This window comes from Rissa tridactyla, chromosome 2 (genome assembly GCF_028500815.1).
Source record: "Rissa tridactyla isolate bRisTri1 chromosome 2, bRisTri1.patW.cur.20221130, whole genome shotgun sequence".
In the NCBI taxonomy this organism is placed as follows: Eukaryota; Metazoa; Chordata; class Aves; order Charadriiformes; family Laridae; genus Rissa; species Rissa tridactyla.
The window spans coordinates 54,740,078-54,753,302 of NC_071467.1; positions in this window are offsets into that span (position 1 = coordinate 54,740,078).

The window sequence follows — 13,225 nt, forward strand, 5'->3', positions numbered from 1 at the left end:
TGGTTTTCCTTTTTTACAAAAGAAAAAGAAAGCGATGAAAAATAAGGAAATTTTTGAAACATCTACAGCCTTTATTTACCAAGTGTAAAACTTATTAAATTAAGGATAAGGAATGGTTGGGGTACAATTTCCTTAGCCCACAGAAAGTCTTATAGCTATACTCAGGCAATCCCAAATACCTGAGAGTAAGCTGTGCGCACAGAGATGACACATTGGAAGTGGAACGTGAGAGAGAAACAGCAGCTGCTCGCAACTGCGCGGCCAACGTCAAGCTTGGACAAGCCCGCGGAGCATCTCCACCTTCTGGGCCACCAAGCTGAAGACCCATAGTGGGAACTCATCTCCACAACTGCAAACCCCAACAGCAAGAGGGCTGGAGAGATGAAGAACACAGCCAGCGTCACGGGTACCTGACCAAACACGACTCCTGGATGATACACCAGGAAAGAGATCCCATTGCAGGAAGCGTGGATTTTAAGTACTAGGATGTGGTCAACCCTGGCAGGTTATGAAGAACCACTAACAAATTAACCCAAGAAAACCAAGCTCTGTGGAAGAGATGAGCTGGAAATACCTACTAGTGGAAAGGATTAAAACCAGTCTAAATTCTTAACAGAGAAAGCATTTTGAAGGCACTGCAACATAGCAGTACTAGCATTTTCAACTGCATTTTGTATTCTCTTCCCCAAATTTCCAGTGTTCCTATACCAGTTTCTGTACTAGGTTCTCTTTATATACAGATATTTTGGGAAATAAAAACCACCAGGTCCTTCCGAGAGTTTCAATTTCCCCTTCTTCCTCCCACCCACATCTTTACATCTCCTGGTTTTGCTTAAGCCTCATGGCTCCAAAGAGCAGTAAAGTAACTTGTGGAAGGGAAGCAGAGTGTTGTAACCGTCTGCTACTAGAATAAGAAAACTAAACACGGAAAGGAGAGGTGGGATGAATCATGCGAAGCTGTGTGACATTTCTTAACTCACAAAAAATTTAACTTTCTAAAAATTTGTAGTTAATAACAGCAACCCAGTGTTGTATAACTCAAGACTCCCCAGTAGACAACCAGTATAAGCGATTTGGACTTGCTCTTATCCAGGCTTCTTATATCTCTACAGTTTTCTTTACTGTTTGTAGTCTTCTTTGTACTTCAGTAAAGTTTACTTTCTAGCATAAAAGGAACTCAAACTAAATCATGTGCATGAGAATGAGAAAAAAAACATAATCAAGACATTTTGTCCAAGTGTCCATCGTTACACTGAGAATGCGCCAACCTACTTGAACATCTATTATGTTCACTAGTAAGTGATTTTAGGAGGTTAAGTTATCATTGGAAATCTTTCTATTGCTATGACAAGCAAGACCGAGCATTTTTCTTAAAAAAACAGGTTTAAAGTCTGATTTGAAAGCTGCACGAAACCTGAGCGCGTTGGTTGGAGGAAAGGAGGGGCCAGGCAGAAGCAGCCCCCCCTCCTCCATACCCATTTCCTAATGCATATTCTGCTCTCAGGCAGCATCCGATAATCATATCGGATTTCGCAAGATCACTTTTCTGCCTGAACAGTTGTGTTGTTTATAAAACCAGGAATTAAAGTATCATTATAAAATACATAAATAAGCAGACCCTCTGCCTTTCTGCACATAGGTTATCCTTGGTAGCATCAGTGCTACTGAAATGCCTTATCTTGACGCCTTCTTTTCCACTTCAGAAAACCAAACCCCTGAGAAGCAACAGCGACTTTCTAAACCTCTGTTTGAAAAATCTTATCAGTCACTCCACAAGAGCCTAAACCAAACAGACTCTCAGGAGTCCCAGAGAATACAGCAGAGGTAAAAAAAAAAATTAAAAAAATCAGTTACGTCTATATCATCTGTTACAGTAGTTATGCATAAGCAAACACGATACTCCCTCCTGCAACAGAACAGGTCTTGTCTTGACAACTCAATGGGTGAAGTCCTGGATCATCAAAATGGATGGGAAAACTCATCAGTTTAATGACACAAGGGTGTGTTACTGCCCTGTGCGATCCAACAGTCCTGGTGGTCAAGCAGCTGGCCCAACAAATCCAATAGAAATACAGTGTCAAACAGTACTTTGGCTGACTGTTCTGTTTCACAAACTAGACAAAGATAATTAATAGCTGTACTGTTGTATAAATATGGGCTATGGGAAATAAAATTTTGATGCCATCCCCTTATTTTTGTTTTACCCAACAGTATTAATGGTGTATTCATTGATGAATTTTTTAAAAGTGTCTCTATTTTTCTTTTTTTGTTTCCCAAATAAATGAAAAAAAAAAAAGCACATTCAAGAGAAACAGCTATGTTATGCCTAGTAATGAAGTAATTATTACAAAATATATACTCATCCCAAATGTATTCTAGCATATGATTACAGCCCATTTGATAATTCAGTTCCAAATGCAGTCGATATTTGAAAGTTACACACACACTTGCAGGGAAAAGACAGCAACTGTGTTTAATATGGGTAGTTAGTGCAATTACAATAATTTCTCATCCAAGTTATGTTCGCAAGTTGATTTTGCGTGCAGCGCTCAGTATTAGACCCATCAGACACCACCATACCCCGCCCCCCCCGCCCCACTTCACCCCTTGCAGCACATGAAGGTCAGCTGCTTTTAACGCCGGAAATTTAGTGAAACAGCTTGGTTTGTTATTGCATTGGAACTGGTTTTAGTCAGGGCAGCTCGCAGCTAAATGGCAGGCAGAACAAGCAAATTCAATTAAAATAGCTCTGAGGCAAAAAGGAGACGAGTGTATTAGGAATAATATAAATGGGAATTTAAATGGGTGTTACATGAGCACAAGCAGGCCATAACACAACCTTGTCTTTCCCTCTTTTATACCCGTGTTTTTCTCTTTAACTATGACAAATATTTTTAAATAGGTTGCTCCACTTCACACTTTATCTTATCTCAGCACACAGCGAGCAGACACAGAATAGCCAGAGTTTTCACCAATCCTGCCACACCAACCCTTTCTTGTAGAGGAGAACTTGCTCATTCTCAAGCTTAATTTTTATTCCCTGCCACAGAGAGAATGTGCGCAGAGCATCCTTTCTGCAGGGTGGCAGGAGTGTGGGCAAGGAGGCAGGCAGGGTAAGAGCTGCCACCAGCCCCTAAACCAAGGAGAGGGGACAGCAGGGCGCAGCCCCTATGGCTCCAGGGCTGCTCTTACCAGGAGCTTCAGAAATGAGTCTGCAAGTCATTCAGGACAACAAAAACACTGCCAATATTCACAGATTCACACAAATGGCCACATAAACCTTTTTTTGTTTGTTTTGAATCACTGTATGACACTGCTCCACATGTCGTCAAGGATAACATAACATTTTCTTGGGCTCACTTACTCAGGATCAGCAGCTGGGGACCTCTTCTCTAGAGCTTGTTTTACTCTAATGAGTCCTAGAGAAGAACGTCACCCATGAACCTTGCAGCTCCACGCCTCCCCAAGAGCCAGGGTCCTCTGGACTAGGGCTCATCTGTGCCTTGCTTTGCAATTAATTAATTAAATTTCTTCCCTTCATTATTGCTTGTGGCACCACGTTTACCTCCCAACACCAGAACGCTATCTAGATAAGGAAGAGTCAAACCCATTTTAGTCCCACCAGGTACCAGGCGGTCCCACACAACACAGAAGAGAAACAGGAATAAAATTAAAATTTTCGTTATATTCAACTACTTCGATGTCTCTCGATGAAAGGTTTTTTTTTTTAAACTGACATGTATATGTGTTTTCATAACATCTACATCTCTCTTCTGAAAACAGCCTTAAGAAAAATTGGCTTTCAATGGGACTCTGTTACCATAATAGCTGTAATGTGCCACTACATCCTTCTGCGCCAGCACTGGATCAGATATCAGGAACCATCCAAACTACTGATTCAATTCTGTTTCTGTGACTCTTAAACAAGTTAAAAAAAAAAAAAAAGAAAAAAAGGTCATCAAAGCAATGTCTGAGTAACACATGTTATTGAAGCTCAACCTCAAACTCTTCAGAGCTAACCGAAAACAGTCATTGTGTGAACTAACACAGTTTGGGTGTTTTTTTTTTTTTCTTTTTTCTTTTCTTAGCATCAAAGAAATGCCTCGGCAAGCCGAAGTATTTTACTTTCTCAGAACATGCCTAAATTTTTTCCTTGTGGTTTGCATGATAGTCTTAATAATCTGAAAATTAATGGATTTGGGATGAAGACAGACCTCAGGGGACACTGAATAAAATCTTTTGTCCTTATTACCATCTACTATTTGGGCCACCTTTTTTAAAACAAAAAAAAAGGTAAACATTTTTCCCCATCTTTTCTTTTTTTTCCTTTTCCCACTCCCAATTTAACAGTTCTAGCAATCATTTTCATGTGTCAGTATGAAAATGAAAAAGCTTTTCCTATTGATACACATAAGTAACATCATTAATTCTTTTCCTGTACCGTCTCAGAACTCCAGGCAGTGACAAGAGCTAAAGCAGCCATACCCTGTGCACCACCAACAACAGATAACCCTTGCTTTAGACAGCCAGGATTAAGATCAGCAACAGGGCTAAAGTGAAATTACTCTGAAACTAAAACCACTTTTCACAGCGAATCCAAGCAACTTCACATTTCTTACATGCAATTCTGTTTATGTTGTGTCTAGAGCAAGCGTAACTTGGCAGGAGCGCAATACTCTGCAGACAGATATGGCAGCAGGGGAAAAGATAGCAACTCTAAAAATAAAGGCTCTAACAGTATCATAAGCAGGAGCCAAAACGCAGAAGAAATACGCATTCACTATCAGCGAGGTGAAAGGGATGGTGGCAGCCCAATGCTGCAGAAAGGCCCACCAGGCCTCTGAAAGACTTTTTTTTTTTTTTTTTTTTTTTTTTTTTTTTTTGAGTGAACTGGCCAGGACAAACTGGCCTGGACAAACTGGCCCTCTCCTTTTACATCGATAACGCTGAGGATATAAAGACTGCCGAGCTGCAGAGGAACGTGTCACTAGGGTCAAGCTTTACAACCAGAAAATTGAGAAAGCTGAAAAAGGAATACAATCTTATAGATAAAATTACCCACCAGAATACATTAAATTAACATTATTATGACAGAAGTCAGCACTTAAGAAATGCCAGAATTAAGTTGCCTTCTACTGATGCATTATTTCCAACCCTGTTCCCTTTTATTTTTTGTCCAGGAAGGAACTGCTGCCTTAGCCAGTGTAAAGGGTGAAGAGTATTTAAGGAATTGAGCTATGAAGACAGAATTATCAATTTTCTCGCATACTTTCCTGTAGTGCTTAACACTGATAAATGAGCGCTGCAAGAATAGCCATCAATACTGATAATCACCATCTTCCCAGCCACCATTTTACACAGGAGACTGAGCCACACACATTAAAGTCAAAAGCATCCATCAATTTGGGATGCCAAGCTTGCGCCACCCAGGGAAGAGCGTTTACATCACTTGGTATCTTCTAGCACAATCCCAATACGTTTCAGCTACAGCTCATCGTTTTTGCACCGTGATTCTCAAATCTCAGCTCAAACCTCAGAAAAGGGAAAATTCAGATGAAGTGACACAGCATCACTGGGGAGCTCTGGGGCGATGGATAGGACTGAACGATCAGTCCAGCCCACTCTGCTATTTCATCACCTGCATTGCCTTGTCCCATTTATTACAGCCTTCTGCAAAAAGTAAATGGGAGGTTGGCTGGCTTTCAAACATACCACTGAACGAGTCCTGCTCGGGTCGAGGCAGAGACACCACCCTTCGGTCCCTTCCTCTGACTTGTTTCTGTTCTGCTCCCTTCTTTTCCCCCACTTTTGGATCCTTGTCATACTCTCCACTCTGAGGCTTTCCTTCCATCCAACCCTAGTTATATCAACTTGTTCAAATCCTCATTGAGCACAAAGTTTTCATGTGTTATTCCACTCTGTACGGCCTTGCCAAAAAGCCATGCACCCTGCCAGGCTAATAGGCTTTGCCTGAAAGCACGAGAATAATAGAATTTTTGAGAAAGGACTGTCAAAGTATTTGAATACAGGTAAAGCAATATATTATCCTTTCATTCCTGAAAACAAGATTAAGATAACTTTGGCTTGGGAAAAAGCAAATCCCTTCTCTTCCACTCCAGGTGAGGCACATATTCCTCTTGGATAAATGGGTTAGTATTTAAAATATGGAATAATTATGGGTGGAAAAACACCTTCTCTGAAGAAACACCAGACTATCAGTCATTCCTGCTTAAAAAATAAATAAATGTAACCCCCCCCCCAAATTTATAAAGCACAGGATTTTATATGAATCATTGAATAATTCAGACTGGAAGTGGCCTCTGAAAATCATCTCATGCTGAAAGCAGGCTTAACTTCAAAATTAGATTTAAGCATTTGTTCTGTCCAGTTTTAAGTACCTTCAGGTATGAAAAGTCCACATATTCTCTGGGCAACCTGCGTTGATATTTGAGCATCCTTACTGTGAAATTTGTTTATTTACAGCTAGCAGGAATTCCCCTTGCTGCGATGCACTCTCAAGATAAGTCTGACCCATCTTATCTATAAACCATTCACAAGATTCTCCTTTGATTTTTTTCTTCTCCAGGACACATAAAGCCACACTTCTTCCTCTCTTGGACCATCATTCTGTCTTTTAAGCTTCCTTGCTATCTTGATGGCCCTCATTCTAAGACTGAAAGTCTTTCTTCCATGGGAGCAGGACCCAAAACTGAGCATAGGACTCCAGATGCAGCCTGTCCACTGCCGAGTAGAGGAGACTTCTCTTGACATGCTCTTTTGAATCAACTCTGCCTGTGGTTGGCCTTCACTGAATGCCTTCTTTTCTTCGGTCTTCACTGATAAAGCCGTCCCTCACGCATCCCATACCCTGGAGGCAAGGGGGAAGGTCTGGAGAGAGGAAGATTTTCCCTTAGTTGAGAAGGACCGGGTCAGAGACCACTTGGCCAAGCTGGACATTCATAAATCCATGGGCCCTGACGGGATGCACCCGCGAGTGCTGAGAGAGCTGGCAGATGTTATCGCTAGACCGCTCTCCATCGTCTTTGAAAAGTCATGGGGAACAGGAGAGGTGCCTGAGGACTGGAGGAAGGCTGACATCACTCCAATATTCAAAAAAGGCAAGAAGGAGGACCCAGGGAACTACAGGCCGGTTAGTCTCACCTCTGTCCCTGGGAAGGTAATGGAGCGACTCATTCTGGATGTCATCTCCAAACACATAGAGGAACAGGAAGTTATTGGAAGTGGTCAGCATGGATTTACCAAGGGCAAATCATGCCTGACCAATCTGATAGCTTTCTATGATGTTATAACGGGTTGGCTGGATGAGGGGAGAGCCGTAGATGTCATCTACCTTGACCTTAGCAAGGCTTTTGACACTGTCTCCCATAACATCCTCATTAGGAAGCTGAGGAAGTATGGGCTAGACGAGGTGACAGTGAGGTGGATCGAGAGCTGGCTGAGTGACAGAACCCAGAGGGTTGTGATCAGCAGCACAGAGTCCAGTTGGAGGCCTGTAACGAGTGGTGTCCCTCAGGGGTCAATACTTGGACCAATTTTGTTCAATATATTCATTAATGACCTAGATGAGGGGACAGAGTGTATCCTCAGCAAGTTTGCTGATGATACCAAGCTGGGAGGGGTGGCCGACACTCCAGAGGGCCGTGCTGCCATCCAGCGTGACCTGGACAGGCTGGAGAGCTGGGCAGAGAAGAACCTAATGAGGTTCAACAAAAGCAAGTGTAGGGTCCTGCACCTGGGAAGGAAGAATGCCAAACACCAGTATAGGTTAGGGGCGGACATGCTGGGAAGTAGTTCTGAGGAGAAGGACCTGGGGGTCCTGGTAGACAGCAAATTATCCATGAGCCAGCAGTGTGCCCTTGTCGCCAAGAAGGCCAATGGCATCCTGGGCTGCATAGGGAAGACTGTGGCCAGTAGGTCGAGGGAGGTCATTCTCCCCCTCTACTCTGCACTGGTGAGGCCACAACTGGAGTACTGTGTCCAGTTTTGGGCTCCCCAGTTCAAGAGGGACAGGGAACTACTGGAGCGAGTCCAGCGTAGGGCAACCAAGATGATTATGGGACTGGAGCACCTCCCTTATGAGGAAAGGCTGAAAGAGCTGGGACTCTTTAGCCTGGAGAAGAGAAGGTTGAGGGGGGACCTGATTAATGTTTACAAGTACCTAAAGGGTGGGTTTAAGGAAGACGGAGCCAGGCTCTTTTCAATGGTTCCCAGCAACAGGACAAGGGGCAATGGGCACAAGCTAGAACATAGGAAGTTCCGTTCAAATACACGGAAAAACTTCTTTACAGTGAGGGTGACAGAGCACTGGAACAGGCTGCCCAGGGAGGTTGTGGAGTCCCCTTCTCTGGAGATTTTCAAGACCCGCCTGGATGCAGCCCTGAGGGATGTGCTTTAGGCAGTCCTGCTCTAGCAGGGGAGTTGGACTAGATGATTTCTTGAGGTCCCTTCCAACTCTGAAGATTCCGTGATTCACTGCTGACTTATGTTCCACCAAAAGAACTTGCATGTCCTTTCCTGCAGAGCCATCGTACAGTCCGTGCTGTTGCTTAGGTTTATTCCCTCCTCCTTTGCTGAGCTTTGCAGGGTTCCCTCCGAGACCACTAATGCAGCTTCTTCTGGTTCCTCCTTGCTAACTCCTCAAAAATTCAGTCCTTTGCATGGCACTGTAACAATGAATGGGATTCACTGACACTTAACAGGGGAAAAAATATTTTGGAGCATAAAGTCATCTGTCAGGTCCACCCATCCAGCCCTGAATCCTGGCATGCCTCTTAACAGCTCATGTCCAAGCCTAGGATTGAGCCGTCTGCTGCCCAGTTGGGGAGCTCAAAAGCAGCCCAAGTAACGCAGTGCAAACTCTGCTCCCGAAGACTTCATTGAAAAAGGTCCCCAAACCACCTCCCTGCAGAAGGAACAAGATAGGCTTCTTCTAGCATTGCTTCTGGGAGCATTAACTACCCTCATGTGAAGGCACACAAAAATCAACGCACGGTAGGAAGTACTAAACCAGACGTGGAACAAAGAGAAATGATTGATCCTTTGGGGAATGAGGTGAAGGATGCAGAATTGATAGGTTTCTTCTTTCCCCTCCTCTGAAAAGAACATGAAGCTGATGGATGATTTTTTGAAGGAACATCTTGTTAAAAATGTTGGCAACACATCAACAACATTTCGGGTCTACTTAATCAATTAAAATGGCTGTCTCCGAAAGAACCAAATTAATATCAGACATGAAAGATGAAGAAAAAGCAGGAAGCTGGAGAAAGGAACACTTAGCTAACTCATCCCTTTGAGATTCCTGTTTAATGACTCTTTGCCCACAACAGAGAGAATTGTTTGTCAAGTAAAAAGTTCATGGAAGGTAAATCACTTCATGCATCACCACTGAAGCAAAGTATTGATGCTAGGATGCTAATTGCCATCTAAGTTCCCACGATATTTAATTGTACCAGTAAGTGACATGACTGGCTTCTTCCTCAGAAAGGTTAGTGTGGGGCCCCACACAAAAACAGTTGCTGGTGATCTCAGCTGGGATGTAATCACCTGCCCAGGCCAAGGGCATCATAGTTTTGCCATGCCCTCAGACAAAAATAGTTTAACCATGTCCCTTCTCTGTGTACCTGCTTTGGCCAGCTTTGCTTCCTCCTCGTCCTCTGTCCTTTCCCAAAGCATTAAAGCTCCACATGCTACTGTCCTTGGGGGGTTTTTTTTGTGTGATTGCATGTGATATCTAGCCCTCAGCTAGAGCGATGTGAGGAAGGCTGCCCAGCCTCCCAGAGCACACTAATAACAGCACATGGACCTCATCATCGACACTTGACACATGTTTCTACTGTGCAAAAAAATAGAAATTGCTGTTTGCTACCAATTCGGCTGCAGTTGTGGTTACTGGATTGGATGTCAGGGTCAAAAACTAGTTGTGAAAAAACACAGATCTCGTGCTCTCCATATGGAGCCAGACTCTCATCTGGCCCAAGCTGGCAGGGCTCCACATTGACAGTCTGGCTCCCAGTGTAAATGGGCTATAAACACAGTCTTTGCTTCATCTGCGAGGCTTGGGGTATCTTAAATTTGACAGCCACTGAATGAAACTTTACTCTGGGGTTATGAAGTAAATTATTGAACTGACTTGTTAAATTACGTTTCATTAGCAGCAGGAACATTACAATCGCACCCTTTGTTATTTGAGCCTTCAATTTGATTTTGTCAAGACTGTTTCATCGTTCAATTTTCTAAAGCAAATGATTCTGAAAGGTTGTGCAAAGGGCATAAAAAAGCAGCAACAGAGTAATGACTTTCTGAGTGATCAGTAAAGGGTGGTGGAGTGGGTAATTTCTTTTTTAAAAATAATGAAATCAAAGTTTTCTAAGGCTTCTCAGGTCAACAGTCCTCAATGACTTCATACTCGACTGGCATATTCTCAGCCCAAAAGGCGTACATCCTGAGGAACATCACATCGCAAGAGCTTTGCACGCCCACTTTTGAGGTGCTGTGGTGAGTTGTGATTTGATATGCACCACAGCAACAGAATTGCCAGCTGCCAGCAGAAGAGGAAAAGAACTGGAAAACAAAGTTTGAATTACTTTTGAAATGCATCAGCCTAGGTATTAAGAGGGGAAAAAAAAAAAAGGAAGAATGGCTGATTCAAAGCTTGTAAGGAATAACTAGGTTTAAACTTACCTCTGCAGAGAACGAAATCACATCTGGAGCTTATAGCACCTTTTTCCACAGAAGCAGAGCATACTCGTGAAATTTTAAACAGCACAAAATGAAAGACATATCAAACAAAAAACAGATTCTCATAAAAGATTTCGAAAAATAACATCTTTAGGCAAGTAAAGACCATGGACCTACAAAGCTTATTAAAAATGTTTAACAACCTGCTTTTTCACTTCCACAAGTTATTCTGCATATTCTCATACACAAACATTTTACGTTTTCAGCTGCACCTGAGAAGAGCAGCCTCACGATAGTTTTTCACTGTAGGTGCCCAGACTGGCTGATGAACTTCAAGACTAGTGGATTACAGCATGCTCCGCGCGCAGGGAAGTTGTCAGGAACAAGAAGAAATGCAGCTGACCAATTATCACACAGAATTTCAGATCATACCACTTACCACCAAAGATGAGAAAGATTTGCGCTAGCTGTTGGGTAGCTTCTGAGAATAACTCAGGGTAATAGGTTTAACCTCCAAAAGCACCACACTTAAGGAGCATCTTCCCCGAGAGCTCTTTTCCCCTGCCATCACACGTGACACCAGAGAAGGTACTGAAGCTCAGCCCCATGAGAGCAGCTCCGAGGACATGCTGCACAATCTCTTTGGTGTCTCAGGTCCTTCCACCTTCAGACTGCTATCACTGTGCTTGGGTGCTACCTGAGTACGCTGCCGAGGACATGAGGGCTGTACTGGGATGCTGATTCACGCTAGTTACGAACCTCATGCAGAACTTGGGACAAGCTTTTCTATTTGTGTACCAGCAAAGGAAATGAATGACATTTGTGTTGAGGTGAAGCGTACTCTAAGAAAAAACACAAGGGCTTATTTGCTGATCTGCATGTACTCCCCCATCACTATCAGCAGTAAAAGGAGGCGTTCAGGTAGAATGAAAAATAATAAAAGAAAAAAGATTGTGCATTGTAGTCCAGTTGCAACTCCTGTGAAAACAAAGAAAAGGTCTGAAAGCCTTTGTTGCCACCTCCCAGTGGCATATGGCCTCTCCCTTAGGTGAAACCCCCCCCCAAGCCTTAATTTCCCACTCTAGCTCGAAAATGGTACAATGCACAACAACACAAGGTCCTGCTCAATGACCGAAATCCATGGCGTCACTGAAACACCTCTGCAGACACCAGACAGCCCACGAGGGTCCCACCTAGTTTAGGAAGTCCTGGGGCAACCCATGCCTGGAGCTGACCCCACACTGGCCATCACACGAGAAGGATCTCTGCTGTTTTTGCAAAAACGCATTTCTCACAAGCATCCCGGCCACGTGTCTGAGGGAAGTTTTGGTGCCAGTGGACAAGAAGCATCTTCTGAATCCCACATCAGATGAAGCCACATTATCACGCAAAACACAGTAGATATTTTAAGCAAGTTAATGGCTCTGATTTAGGGAGACGTCACCCTTGGATTTGAAGCACAGCAGGTCCATACATCACCTCTCCCACAGGGCTGCTCTGTGGCACAGATGCCAGCCCCGTTACGAGCCATTTCCAAGTGGCTAGTGGATAAACAAGGGAAGTATCGGCAGCGAGTGGCCCCAGGCGCGGAGGGACTGCCCGGCCATTGCAGATGTTTCATCCGCAGTCACTGCCATCAGAGAACACGTCTCTGATTCCCAGCAGGGAGGCCTCACTGAGCAGCTGAAACACTCCGGTCTGGTCATCAGCACTAATTGAGGAGAGGAAAAGGGTTATTTTGAAGTAGCATAGCCTAGAAATTAAACCCAAGCCTCCTGAGGAGGAGGTTGGAGGATTACTGCACCTCCTCAAAGCCATCTTAGTTTTCCTGAGTGCTTCCTAACCCACAAAACGTGCAAAATACATTGCCTTCTAGTATTAAAAGCATCATTTAGTTCTTCCCCATGAAAAAAAAAAACCAAACAAAAATAAAAATCGGGCAAAGAGCTCTGCCGTTACTAAGAACAGAGATAACCCAACCCTACTCACCAGTGGCATCTATGGAATGAAAAACGCACAGTGCTCTGAATTTTTACACTCTAAGGATGAAAATTACAAGCTCAAGGTGGTCCCTTTAAATATATTCTGCCCATTCCTCTTAACATGTTTAGTAAAAACATCCCATGTATTGTACAGAGCAAGAAGTCAGTCCAGAAAAGTCTACACATAAGATGTGAATAAACCAGAAACATTATCCAATTCATTATAGAAAGTGTTATGAAAAGGGGGGAAATACTTGCACATAAGAAAACAAAGTATTTTTTTAAAGTACTTGGAAAAGAATATGCAGTAACTGTGGCCAGCAGCAGGGCTCCTTCATATGTTCTTTTCCACAGAAGTCTTAATAGCAGAAATTTTAATTTCAGAAAAATTAACTTTCTTATATTACTTTGTTACTAATTTTGACATATATATAAACTTGAGAAACAAAAATAATTTAATTCTTAAAACAGATTATGGAGAAGGGCTTTCACATAATTTATGTTACTACTCTTAAAGTATACTCCCCACTTCCTTGAATTTCACA